We start from the raw sequence: 13,475 nt of genomic DNA, 5'->3' as shown, positions 1-13,475 counted from the left end.
ACGCAGTTTTAAAAAATAATATTCTTTTTTTTCTTTCTTGATGTTAGAAAAACATGTGAGTTCAAGAAGTCTTGATAGAAATGAATAAAAACCCTATAACCCGAGCGCTTTCGAAAGGTGGACCTTTCTTCTTCAGGGGCAAACTGGAAATAGCCCTCGGGTTATAAGGTCATTATTCATTTCTATCAATAATTCTTTTTTTTCCTATCACGTCAGGAATTCTTATATATCGGGAAGAGAAAAACAAAACAACTCTTACTTACATCAAATTATTATTTCGTTTACCACAATGAAATTTTTTATTATTATTATGTGTGTTTCTCGTGGTTTCTAGAACGATCGATAAGAGTCTTACGTCGCGATTGGTTTAGAGAAATCTATAGCCAGTTGTTTTCAACATTTTAAGCATAACACAATGTGACCCGATTTCCATGAAAACGATTCACTTATGTAAAAATACATATGACGTTTTGTGAAAAATCTGTACGTGATAGAAAAAAATGTATATCATTTTCGGATCTAGCGTACAGGAATTACTGGCGAACATGTAAAAGTTTCAAGACAGTAAAACCATCGCAGGTCTTTGTTATCACTGATATTTTCTGAAGTAAATTTTCACTTTCCAGTGTCACAAGAACTTTGAGGTCAATTATTTTAAACATATCAGATGTACTTCCAACGTTTAAATTGCTGTACTCGTAAATTTCATTTAGTATTTTAGCGGCGATCGTTAATTCTTGTTTTTTACGCCCATACGTAACCTCATTTTCGTACTCAAGATTTAATTTTGGTTAAGGATTCTTGTCAGTTGGTATTTAATTTTAAAACGTTCTCAATAAAACAGCGTTGTGGCAAGCTTTTATTATCTTCTATTAATAGTTTTTATCCATTGCAGCTTATTATATTCGTCTGACAGAATACTGTGGAACCTATAACTAATAATACTAAATTCCGAGTGAAAGTATATCAATCATGTTATATAGTATGGTTGATATAGTATTATATATGCCGACGAGGCCTTTCGCCAAATACCAGGACTTATCACGCTGGCTGTAATACAATGATACAGCAGTGTTTGAGACGCCTTTTCCAATAGTAAACTGCTGTTACCCGGTGGGTCAACCCTTGTGTACATTGTCAACCGCACCAATCTGATATTTCCAGTCCCAACAAGGCGTTTCGGACTCACCAGGCCAACGGAGATACAACAAACACGGTAGTTGTTGAGACGATATTTATATTAACAAACTGCTTGACAACTACTGTCATGTAAAATGGATTAGTACTAAACAAAGACTTTCATCATAAGTAATACACTATTTTTCACACCTGATCTTTTTAAATATTACGTTTGCGAAAATTATTTGAACATTTATTTACAGACCAGAATCTTCTAACACCTCTTTTTTATTTCATTTTGCTAGACATTGTTTACACGTAACACCAAGGTAACTTATAAAACATCGATTTATACCGCCTTCAAGGGTTTTGACTTTTGCCCATGAATGTTCACTGTCGTAATAGCAGACGGTCATGCAACATTCGGTAGCACGGATCCGTAAATCTATACGTACAAAACCTGTCGAGTAGGCCTAGGGCATTGCGTGAATTACTTGGTTGTTTGTTCTTGTTAAGCGCAAAGCTACACAATGGTCTACCCATTACAGGTATCGAATCCCGATTTTTAGCCTCTTAAGCCTGCAGACTTACTCGCTGAGCCATTACGTGAATGATTCCTTACAATACATTAAGCAATGGTCTCGAGAGTATGTAATTTAGGATTTAATTAGCGATTTTAAATAGCCTAACTTAGTTTGTTAAAGATTTTCTCGGCTTGATTGTTTACCTTAGTTTGCCATATAATAAGAAACTTGCGAATTTATGCCATTTAGAAAATTGTAAAAACCGACCGATGTATTAGATTCGTCCTAGAACTCCGGCTATGAATATAAATACGATTGAATTGAGAACTCGACAATAAATGACTCATAATCACTCAGTCCATATTCAAAGATGTAGTTAATAGCTGTGCTATTGTAATTACAAAATAATATTTAGATATAATATAAAGAAAAATCTAGAATGTTTTCTCAAAAGTAACTGCATTATATATATATCGCGCTGTCTTTAGTAATTTAACATTTTGTAATAATTTTGATTATTCCCTATTATAGAGGAATTTTAATAGAGGGAGGCACCAGCAACTATCGAAACAAGGGTCAGTGTATTGTATCTTCAACGGTGATTAAATATAAACATATAAGTCTCGCTATCAGTAGTAATTAAATATTTTGAAAATATTTAAGTTATTATCTGTAGTATAGCGAAATTGTAATAGAGGGCAGCAGCAGCAGCAACAATCGAGAAAATTGTCAGTACAACATATCTTCAAGTTATTAATGACTAACCAAAATTAATAGCGTAATTTATTCATCATTACAAAATCGAATTACAACGAAACGTTACCCACTGAAACTATTGAATTGGTCAATGACTAGCAAAAACAAACAGAAAACTAAAAATTCACCAAAATTACTAAATATAGTTAACGGCACCTATCTGAAAATTGGCAGCTTGACAAAATTTGGAGTTTCAAAAACTTACGTCATCTTTTTGTAGATTTACTACTTGTTTATTTGCCTTTCAAATTTTTTCCCGCGTTTTCTATGGATGCAATGATCAACATGCTGCAAAACTTAAAGAAATAAAACATGACATCTTACTAACAAAAACTTAGAAATACCAAAATTTTTTAAGTCTGTATGATTAGTCTGTATGTATAGGGGCAATGTAATGAACAGACTTTATTCTGAAGGAAATGAAAGAGGTGTAAGTCAGATATTCAGCTAAATCAAATAGTATTGTTACATCTCCGTTCGCTAGTTAATTTTCCCTAACTTCGTTCCGATGAAACTTTAGCGACACAAGTCCTTTCTTAAATAAAACTGGTTTATTCTTTCCGAATACAACTTTACGATACACTTAATTTCAAAAGTCGCGCTATAACAAACGTCTCACGTGCTCGACTCAGTTCAATTACACACTCTCTGACTGCAGTTCAATTACTCATTACCTTGTTGTCCCGTCACGTTGTGAACGTCTTATATATACAAGACTAACATATCTAGTAAATGCTAGGGCATTCATGAAGGAACAGGATATTTCTAGAAACAAGTGTCGTGATACTAGTCACGTGACCTCGCTGACGCAACAGTATCAACTTACTGTTACACACATACATATAGATATGTGTGCGTGTAAAATATTATTATTGTAAGAACTGGGTAAAAGTAAAGAAGAGTGTATTATAATATATCAACCATACTGTATTTGCAATATCCAGTGCCGACGAGGTCTTTCGCTTAATACCAAGGGCTCTTCAGGCTGGATAGAATACTACGACAGATATAGAAGTGGTTCAGATGCTATTCATATATTTAAAAAAATTACTTGACAACAACTGTTACAGTGTTAACTGGATCAAGTTGGTGAAGTGTAATTTGAAACAATTACTTGACAACAACTGTTACAGTGTTAACTGGATCAAGTTGGTGAAGTGTGATTAAAAAAATACTTGACAACAACTGTTACAGTGTTAACTGGATCAAGTTGGTGAAGTGTGATTAAAAAAATACTTGACAACAACTGTTACAGTGTTAACTAGATCAAGTTGGTGAAGTGTAATTTAAACAATTACTTGACAACAACTGTTACAGTGTTAACTGGATCAAGTTGGTGAAGTGTGATTAAAAAAATACTTGACAACAACTGTTACAGTGTTAACCCTTTAACCCAGTTAACATAACCATCATTTAGCATACAACAAGTTTCGGGTTCAAATCCGAGACGAGGAAATGTATAGTGGAAAAATAATTACCACATTTATTACACCAGCTTTAAATATTAAGGTACCTAAAAGTTTGTTCGTTATAGTAGATTTAAGTATTGAATCTATGTAAAAGGTTATCCATAACATCAGCTTTAAGTATTGAATAACGAACATACGACCTTTTTCATTGCATCAAATTAAAGAAAAATTTACATTGTTCGTTTGTTTGAGGTTAAACACAAAGCTACACAATGGGCTATCTGTGCTCTGCCCACCACGGGTATGGAAACCCGGTTTCTAGCGTTGTAAGTCCGCAGACTTTCCGCTGTGCTACTGGGGGGGGGGGCAACATTTACATCATAATAGTTGTTGTTATTCGTTGCATTTTTCACAACCTATAAATGTAATTTACTTTAAAAATGAATTCATACGATTGCATATAAAAATATAAAACTACATTAGAAATACTTTCCCAGCGAAATCAGTGAATCTTATATTAAAACTACATATTTTTGAACAAGTATCTGTTGATCGTTTTTTTTTGAGAATAAATTAATAAAACCACAATCTATCATTTCCACCAATAACCGAAGATAATAAAACCACAATCTATCATTTCCACCAATAACCGAAGATAATAAAACCACAATCTATCATTTCTACCAACAACCAAAGATAATAAAACCCCAATCTACCATTTCCACCAATAACCGAAGATAATAAAACTCCAATCTACCATTTCCACCAATAACCGAAGATAATAAAACCCCAATCTACCATTTCCACCAATAACCGAAGATAATAAAAACACAATCTACCATTTCCACCAATAACCGAAGATAATAAAACCACAATCTACCATTTCCACCAATAACCGAATATAATAAAAACACAATCTACCATTTCCACCAATAACCGAATATTTAAAAAAAATAAAAACAAGATATTTTCTATCTCTTTTGGTTGGTAGTTATTAAGCACAAAGTTACACAAAGAACTATCTGTGCTCTGCTCACCACGGTATCTAAACCCGGTTTCTAACGGTATAAGTCCGCTGACATATACCACTCGGGGGCGTCTCTTTTTGAAAAAAACAAAAAACAAACTTGAAACTCCTGTTTTGCATTGATCGAGTATGGATAATATGTGGTGCACAGTGTTATGGGTCTGCGAATTAGTTGTTTGTGTCCCGTTACCGTAAAAAACCAACAGGATCGCGATCCACATTTTGAGTGCATTATAAGGATGACAGTCAAATCCCACTATTCGGTTAGATAGGAGTAACCCAAGAGTTGGCAGTGGATGCTGTTGACCAGCTAGCTGCCTTCCCTCTAGTCTTATCAGTTCAAAATTAGGCGGTTAGTTCAGGTAGCCCCTGAGTAACTTTGCGCGAATATCCAAGAATAAATAAACTGTTTTTTGTTACAATAAGCCAAACTTTGTAGAAATACAATCACCAATACGTACGTCAAAATCCAAACTGAAAAATATGCTTGTAGAATCATTGTCAAAAATAAATTAAATATCAAATGAAGCTAAACGATGGAAAATTGATCAAAAGCGTGAGCTTAAAGAAAGAAAACCTAAAATAATTAAGAAAAACAGGTTAAAAGATGAAAGTAACAAGTTATGAAAAACAAGAGGATGAAAATTAGATCTGATGAGAAGATCTATAAAGCGTAACAAAGAAACACGAATCTGACGAAAGACTGTTATGTAGTAACGGAGAGAAATAAAAAAAGAATCAATAGCTAAAGAAGAAAAAGCAAATTGAATAAGAGCTGGTAAAAACAAAACAATAAAAGAAACGAATAACAAACACACGAAGTGACAAACTATACGATATTGGATTCTCACGAGTATGAAATGAGCTCAAAGTATTGCGAGATTTTATTGGGATATGAAGGCAGCAAAAAGTAATGCGTGGTATTCTATCTAGAAGATGCACTTACCTTGCATTAAACAGCAGATTACCCAATAAAAAATCTAGATTATTACATTCTTGACATTATACAGCTACATTATAATTGGCGTATAACTATATAAATATAATAGTACTGTTTGTTGTCTGTCCATGTAACTATTTCGCAGGCTGTGGATGGATCTTCACCAAAATTGATATTGAGGCTCATTAGGTCCATGCAGGAGTACATACAAAGTTGCGGTTTCACATTTTGTGTTTTGCAGTTTTTATGGATGTTTTTTACATATAAGGGAGGCAACTATTCATGTCCTACAATAACCTTTCGTTAACACGTTCACGACATCGTGCGCCACCGGTGGTACATATGCATGTTTTCTGTTGAACGCCGTGAGCCACCCGTGGTACACAGCACCCATAAGATATATCTGTACCTCGTATCTCCAAAGTTCTATATGAAAGTATTTATTTTATACGGATGGCTATAATAAAGCCACGCCTTCCATGGTGGAGCACGAATTCCATGTTGAAAGGACAACTGAAATAAAACAAATTTACATGACTTTACACAAATTTACATTTAAAGACTGACATTAAATTTTTCATTGCGAGTGAATGAAGCAAAATTAAAAACTAACTGAGACTTCTTTCATGAATAAAAGAGTGTTATAAAAACTGTAATATAATAAGGATAGAAATGAAATGGAAAGAAAATTTTCATAGTGACTAAGTGGAGCAGAAAACTAATTAGACATTGTTTTTATTAGAAAGTATTTTAAGAAAACTGGAAAAAATAGACAATGAATATCTTAATCCATTCTAATTTTCGTTTATGTTTGTCACAATGTAGGCTTCACATCACAATCCTTGAACTATTAACATCCACAGTAGGGATTATTTTATCTGATGTCCCTTTTACGATCGTTAAATATTTGTTTTGTTTACATGGAGACTTCTTAAAGAGCAGTGAAATAAACTTGGATGTATAACACGAAACACGATACATTATATAGTATCGGATAGAAAGAAGGAACTGAAAGAAAAGGCATTATATAGTAGCAGATAGAAAGATGAAATTAAGCATTAAAATATTATTTAGTATCGAATAGAAAGAAAATATCATCAAGACATTATATTGTATCGGATAAAAATAAAGAACAAATAATCAAGACATTATATAGTATCGGATAGAAAGAAAGAACCGAACATTGAGACATTACATAGTATTGGATAGAAAGAAAGAACCAGACATTAAGCCATTATATAGTATCGAATAGAAAGAAAGAACCGAAACACAAGATATTATATTGTATCGGATGGAAAGAAAGAACCGAAACACAAGATATTATATTGTATCGGATGGAAAGAAAGAACCGAAACACAAGACATTATATAGTATTGGTTAGATAACATCTATCAAGTAATCAACGATAATCCATTCAACTTTATTTTAACTACAACACTGACGTTACATTGTGTTTGATGAGATTGAAATGTGTTTATAACATCTTCATAGGTACACGTGAGCCTAAATGTAACGCATTCTATCATTAGGAAGGTTATTTTGGATTATTTGAAGAAAAAAAAAAGCCAAATTCATTCCACGTAACGATAACAAATTAGTTTGTTTTTTTCTTTAACGTTTTCTTCAGCCAAGTTCACTTTTAGGCCTAATTTCAAATACGATGTTTCAATAGTAGTTTCCGAGACTAATGATACTCACACCAATCTTACTTATCTTTGATCGATAAACTGGATAACAGAAGAGACGCTATAATTCTGAGCCCTAACGTACTGGTTAAATGCTCGATACTTACATCTATATTGTACTCTTATTTCTACACTAGCGTAAAAGTCCGTCAGAAATGATGGGAAACAGCTGGAAACCAAAAGTAATGCGTATAAAACTAGCAACACACAAAAGAAATAAAAATTGTCTTTCCCAGGAACATGACAAATATTGCTCCTGCATCCACTACATATAACTGAGCAAACATGCTACATATTGGTGCCTTTGGATAATAGATCAAGACATAGATGACAATATGATTGCTTACACACCAGGATTATGGCCAGGTGGTTAGTGGGCTCGACTTGCAATATGAGAGTCGCGGGTTCGAATCCCACCAAATATGCTCGTCCTTTCAGCCGTGGGGGCGTTATAATGTGACGGTTAATCCCACTATTCGTTGGTACAAGAGTAGCTTAAGAGTTGGCGGTGGGTGGTGATGACTAGCTGTCTTCACTCAGACTTACACTGCTCAATTAGGGATCGCTAGCGCAGATATCTCTCGTGTAGCTTTGCGAGAAATTCAAAACAAACAAACAAAGCATACACATCTGTTCTTCTTCTGAGGAAAAGTTGTTGGTATTTTCAGTCTGTTTTAACAAAGGCTTTTTCGTAATAACTCCCAAGCATAGATTTGCGCTAATTTATTACTTATTTCTCACGGGCGTTGATAGGGTGCGAATACACTTCCGTGTATTTGATACCGGGAGTCTTTCCGGCTTTTCTGTTGGGATTCTAACTAGATTGACGTCATAATGATGTGGATGATGTGGTGTCATGCACGTAATGTCATGCCTGTCTGGTCCTGGGAACTCCCTTCTTACAGACTTTTATACATGAACGTGTTACTTATATGAAAATACACACGTAAAATTTACGTTAAAATCTCAAAGTTTATTTTGTCCAGTTGGACAACTGTAAGATACAAATCCTCTTCGTTAAGTAAATAAAAAGTGCTATTAACATCAGTTATATCTTATTAGTAAAGTCATGACAATATGCTGTAGCATCGGGAGACATTATATATTATTAGTCAAGTCACAACAATATGCTGTAGTTTCAGGTTTCGTTATGTATCATTAGTTCAGTTATGACAATATGCTGTAGCTTCGGACGACGTTATATCTTATTGGTCAAGTCACAACAATATGCTGTAGCTTCGGGCGATGTTATATATTATTAGTCAAGTCACAAGAATGTGCTGTAGCTTCGGTATCGTTATATATTATTAGTTAACTCACAACAATATGCTGTAGCTTCGGGGAACGTTATATATTATTTGTCATGTCACAATAATATATTGTACTTCGGGCGACGTTATATATTATTTGTCAAGTCACAATAATATGTTGAACTTCGGGTGACGTTATATATTATTAGTTAACTCACAAGAGTATGTTGTAGCTTCGGGTGACGTTGTATATTATTAGTCCAGCTACGACAATATGCTATAACTTCGGGCGACGTTGTATATTATTAGTCCAGCTACGACAATATGCTATAACTTCGTGCGACGTTATATATTATTAGTCAAGTCACAACAATATGCTGTACCTTCGGACGACGATATGTCTCGTTAGTTTCAGTTTCGCGAATATTAGGAAAAACACTAAAATGAGTGCGTACTGGTTCAGATGGAGATGGCGCACTAGTGTATGTGTTCGTGAAACATTCCAAAATCTCTTTCAAGTTCGCACAATAATCTTAACAAATTTCAAGGCGGTATCGCTCAGTTTTCTTCTCTCTTAACTAATTAATTTATTAACTAATTAACTAACTAATTAGCGTAATGAACATAGAATATCGATACTTGACTATTTCAACTGTAACACAAAGCTACGCAATGGACTATATATGCTCTGGCCACCTCAGGTGTCAAAACCCGATTTTTAGCGTTATAAGGCTTCATAATTACCTTTGTGGGGCGAGGGGGGGGGGCTTAAATAATGGAATATTAGACCACGTAGAGCGAGAAGAAATAAATGTTTTATAAAAACAACAGCGTGTAAGAATTTGTTATTATAATTCTATAAAAATTAGAAAGGTAATTTTTTGCATATATCTTACTACAGATAAATGAAGAGAACAAGAGCTTTAATAAGTGTCCCTAGTTTTACATGGCTGGGTGTGGCCTAACGATTAACGTGTCGGGCTGCAAATCAATGTCCAATGTTCGAGACCCCCCCCCCCACTCCTCACTTTCAGTCGCTGGCTGGCTGCTCTTTCTACTGGTCAGTAGTTCTGAATTATAGGCGACCATACCTGGATCTTAGAGGTCTCTGATTTGGCCAGTGAGCCCACTTGCGCATGAGGCGCCGTCAGCCTGAGTATTCTGAAATATTTGTATTGGTTGCGATGTATGGAATATATATAGATTCCACATCTAGTAAAATAACATAATTTTTTTTCTCGGTTAACTTTTTTATTGTTAAAACAACAGAAATGTTTAGATACCTAAACAACCTAACCATATGGTTTAAAAACATTCATTTAAACGCTTTTGATTTCATGGAATTTTATTGCACCTGTTGCACTTTGCACACTTTAGTTTATGGCCTTTTGTCACTCATGTGAAGGTCTATATTACACAAACGTTACTTTACTTAATGACCTTTTACACACGTTATTTTACTTTATGGTCTTTTGTCACTCATGTGGAAGTCTATTTTATACACATTGCTCTACTTTCTGGCCATTTTTCACTATGTCGAGGGACTTTATGGTCTTTTGTCACTCATATAGAGGTCTATATTATACACGACTCTTTATGTTTTTTTTTTGTCACTCATGTGGAGATCCATGTTATAAAAGCCTCTTAGTTTTTATTTTGTCACTCATGTGGAGATCCATGTTATACAAGACTCTTTACTTTATGGTATTTTGCCATTTATGCTGTGGTCCATGTTACAATGACTCATTAGTTTATAGCCTTTTGCCACTCGTGGAGAGGTACATATTACAACGACTCATTAGTTTATAGCCTTTTGCCACTCATGTGGAGGTACATGTTAAAACGAATCATTAGTTTATGGCCTTTTACCACTCATGTGGAGGTCCATGTTAAAACGAATCATTAGTTTATGGCCTTTTGTCAATCATGTGGAGGTACATGTTACAACGACTCATTAATTTATGGCCTTTTTGGCTTTTGCCACTCATGCGGAGGTACATGTTACAACGACTCATTAGTTTATGGCCTTTTACCACTCATGTGTAGGTCCATGTTAAAACGAATCATTAGTTTATGGCCTTTTGCCATTCATGTGGATGTACATATTACAACGACTCATTAGTTTATGGCCTTTTGCCATTCATGTGGAGGTACATGTTACACACGTTACTTTACTTTATGGTCTTTTGTCAATCATGTGGAGGTACATGTTACAACGACTCATTAGTTTATGCCATTTTGCCAATCATGCGGAGGTACATATTACAACGACTCATTAGTTTATGGCCTTTTACCACTCATGTGGAGGTCCATGTTACACACGTTACTTTACTTTATGGCCTTTTGCCACTCATGTGGAGGTACATATTACAACGATTCATTATTTTATGGCCTTTTGCCATTCATGTGGAGGTACATATTACAACGACTCATTAGTTTATGGCCTTTTACCACTCATGTGGAGGTCCATGTTAAAACGATTCATTATTTTATGGCCTTTTGCCACTCATGTGGAGGTACATATTACAACGATTCATTATTTTATGGCCTTTTGCCATTCATGTGGAGGTACATATTACAACGACTCATTATTTTATGGCCTTTTGCCACTCATGTGGAGGTCCATGCTTGCAATCTCGACCTGACCACTGATTCAAAGTTGTCCGTAATACTGTTCACAAACCGACACAACGGTAGACGAAAACGAAGTAAACTAGTTCAAGCTCTGGTTGATTTCTCACAACCAACCTAGTTGAGCTAATGGGAGCTGAAACTGCTAGAAATCTCATTCTTAAATTTTTATTAGTCAATCTTATCCAATAAATTTCTGACTACAGTTTTCTATTTGTCACTAAAAATTCAACTCGATCTTTCTGTATAAAAACTTAACATCAATGAGGTCAGATCATTGAATACTTTAACTATATTATATACAAGTAAACAAAACTGAAACCAAACCACTATCAAAATACTTACTGAAAAGATTAAAGTGAAATAATATAAAATGCTCTCAAAAGGCAATGATCAACAACTGTGATTCACGTAGTCACAATAATATCGTCTTTTAACAAGCTTGAAAGTTTGGTAAAGAGATTATCAATTTATGTTTTTTTTTCTCAATTTCATATTTGAAAGTTTTACTTTGCTTTATAGATTCTTGTCAAAATTATGTTTCAATAATAAAAACGTAAGAGTTCTTAGTTGATCAGAAATGCATTTACTCATTATTTGTATACAATCCGTCAAACACAACGATGTCTAGACCCTGTAGAAACACTAGACCTTAAGAGTTAATTACTTTGCGTTATCCCAATGTCTTCTGCATAAGTAGTATGTTTTCACTTTATAGTCTTCATCGCATTCCTTAATCAGTAAGCAAAGAAAAGAAAAGCAAGATAGGGTTTCTGAATTTCGACCATGTAACATTGACTGATTCAAGTCACGTAGCCTTTGACAAATCAGGCTCGGAGTTCAGACAAATATACACAGATAACACACTCAGGTAATATCAGAGATTGAATTCCGATTCCTGAATGTTAAAAAATAGGGACACTTATACTAATTACAATCCACGCTAGGCTGAGATTCCACAGTGTTTAAAACACTGTAGTTACGATCCAGGCTAGGCTGAGATTCCACAGTGCTTAAAAACTGTAATTACGATCCAGGCTAGGCTGAGATTCCACAGTGCTTAAAAACTGTAGTTACGATTCAGGCTAGGCTGAGATTTCACAGTGCTTAAAAACTGTAATTACAATCCAGGCTAGGCTGAGATTCCACAGTGCTTAAAAACTGTAGTTACGATTCAGGCTAGGCTGAGATTTCACAGTGCTTAAAAACTGTAGTTACGATTCAGACTAGGCTGAGATTCTACAGTGCTTAAAAACTGTAGTTACGATTCAGGCTAGGCTGAGATTCCACAGTGCTTAAAAACTGTAGTTACGATCCAGGCTAGGCTGAGACTCCACAGTGGTCAAAATAGTGATAAATGTACTGCTTGGAGACACTTGAGATCAGCTTCATATATCTAAACTCAGGTGGTATTAATAAAAAAGTTTCAGATATCAGACTTTTAAAAATGCATGCAAATATTTCCGGGTGCTATTGAAGGACTGGGTCAGATTACAGACTCTTAAAGCTACAATTAAATATATCTTGGTAGCATTTAAGACCATACTCATATTTCTGATTGTTAAAGATAAGGACAAACAGATATGAATAACGTTTAAGATCAGATTCGGACTCCAAGTTACTAGAATTAGGGACAAATAAATCTGAGTACTGTCAAAGGTCAGGGCTCGGATACCAAACTATTAGAATTAGGGATAAATAAATCTGAGTAGTATTCAAGAGCAGTCTTGAATTTCAGACTGTTAGAGTTAGAGACAAATAAATTTGAAAAGTATTCAAGGTAAAGGCTCGGATTCCAAACTATTAGAATTAGGGACAAATATAAGTGAGTCTACTATTTAAGATCAGACTGTTAGAATTAGGGAAAAATATAAGTGAGTCTGCTATTTAAGATCAGACTGTTAGAATTAGGGACAGATATAACTGAGTGTACTATTTAAGATCAGACTGTTAGAATTAGGGACAAATATAACTGAGTGTACTATCTAAAATCAGACTGTTAGAATTAGGGACAAATATAAATGAGTCTACTATTTAAGATCAGACTGTTAGAATTAGGGACAAATATAACTGAGTGTAGTATTTGAGATCAGACTGTTAGAATTAGGGACAAATATAACTGAGTGTAGTATTT

Source organism: Limulus polyphemus, unplaced genomic scaffold (genome assembly GCF_000517525.1).
Source record: "Limulus polyphemus unplaced genomic scaffold, Limulus_polyphemus-2.1.2 Scaffold115, whole genome shotgun sequence".
Lineage (NCBI taxonomy): Eukaryota > Metazoa > Arthropoda > Merostomata > Xiphosura > Limulidae > Limulus > Limulus polyphemus.
This window is presented reverse-complemented; position numbering follows the sequence as displayed.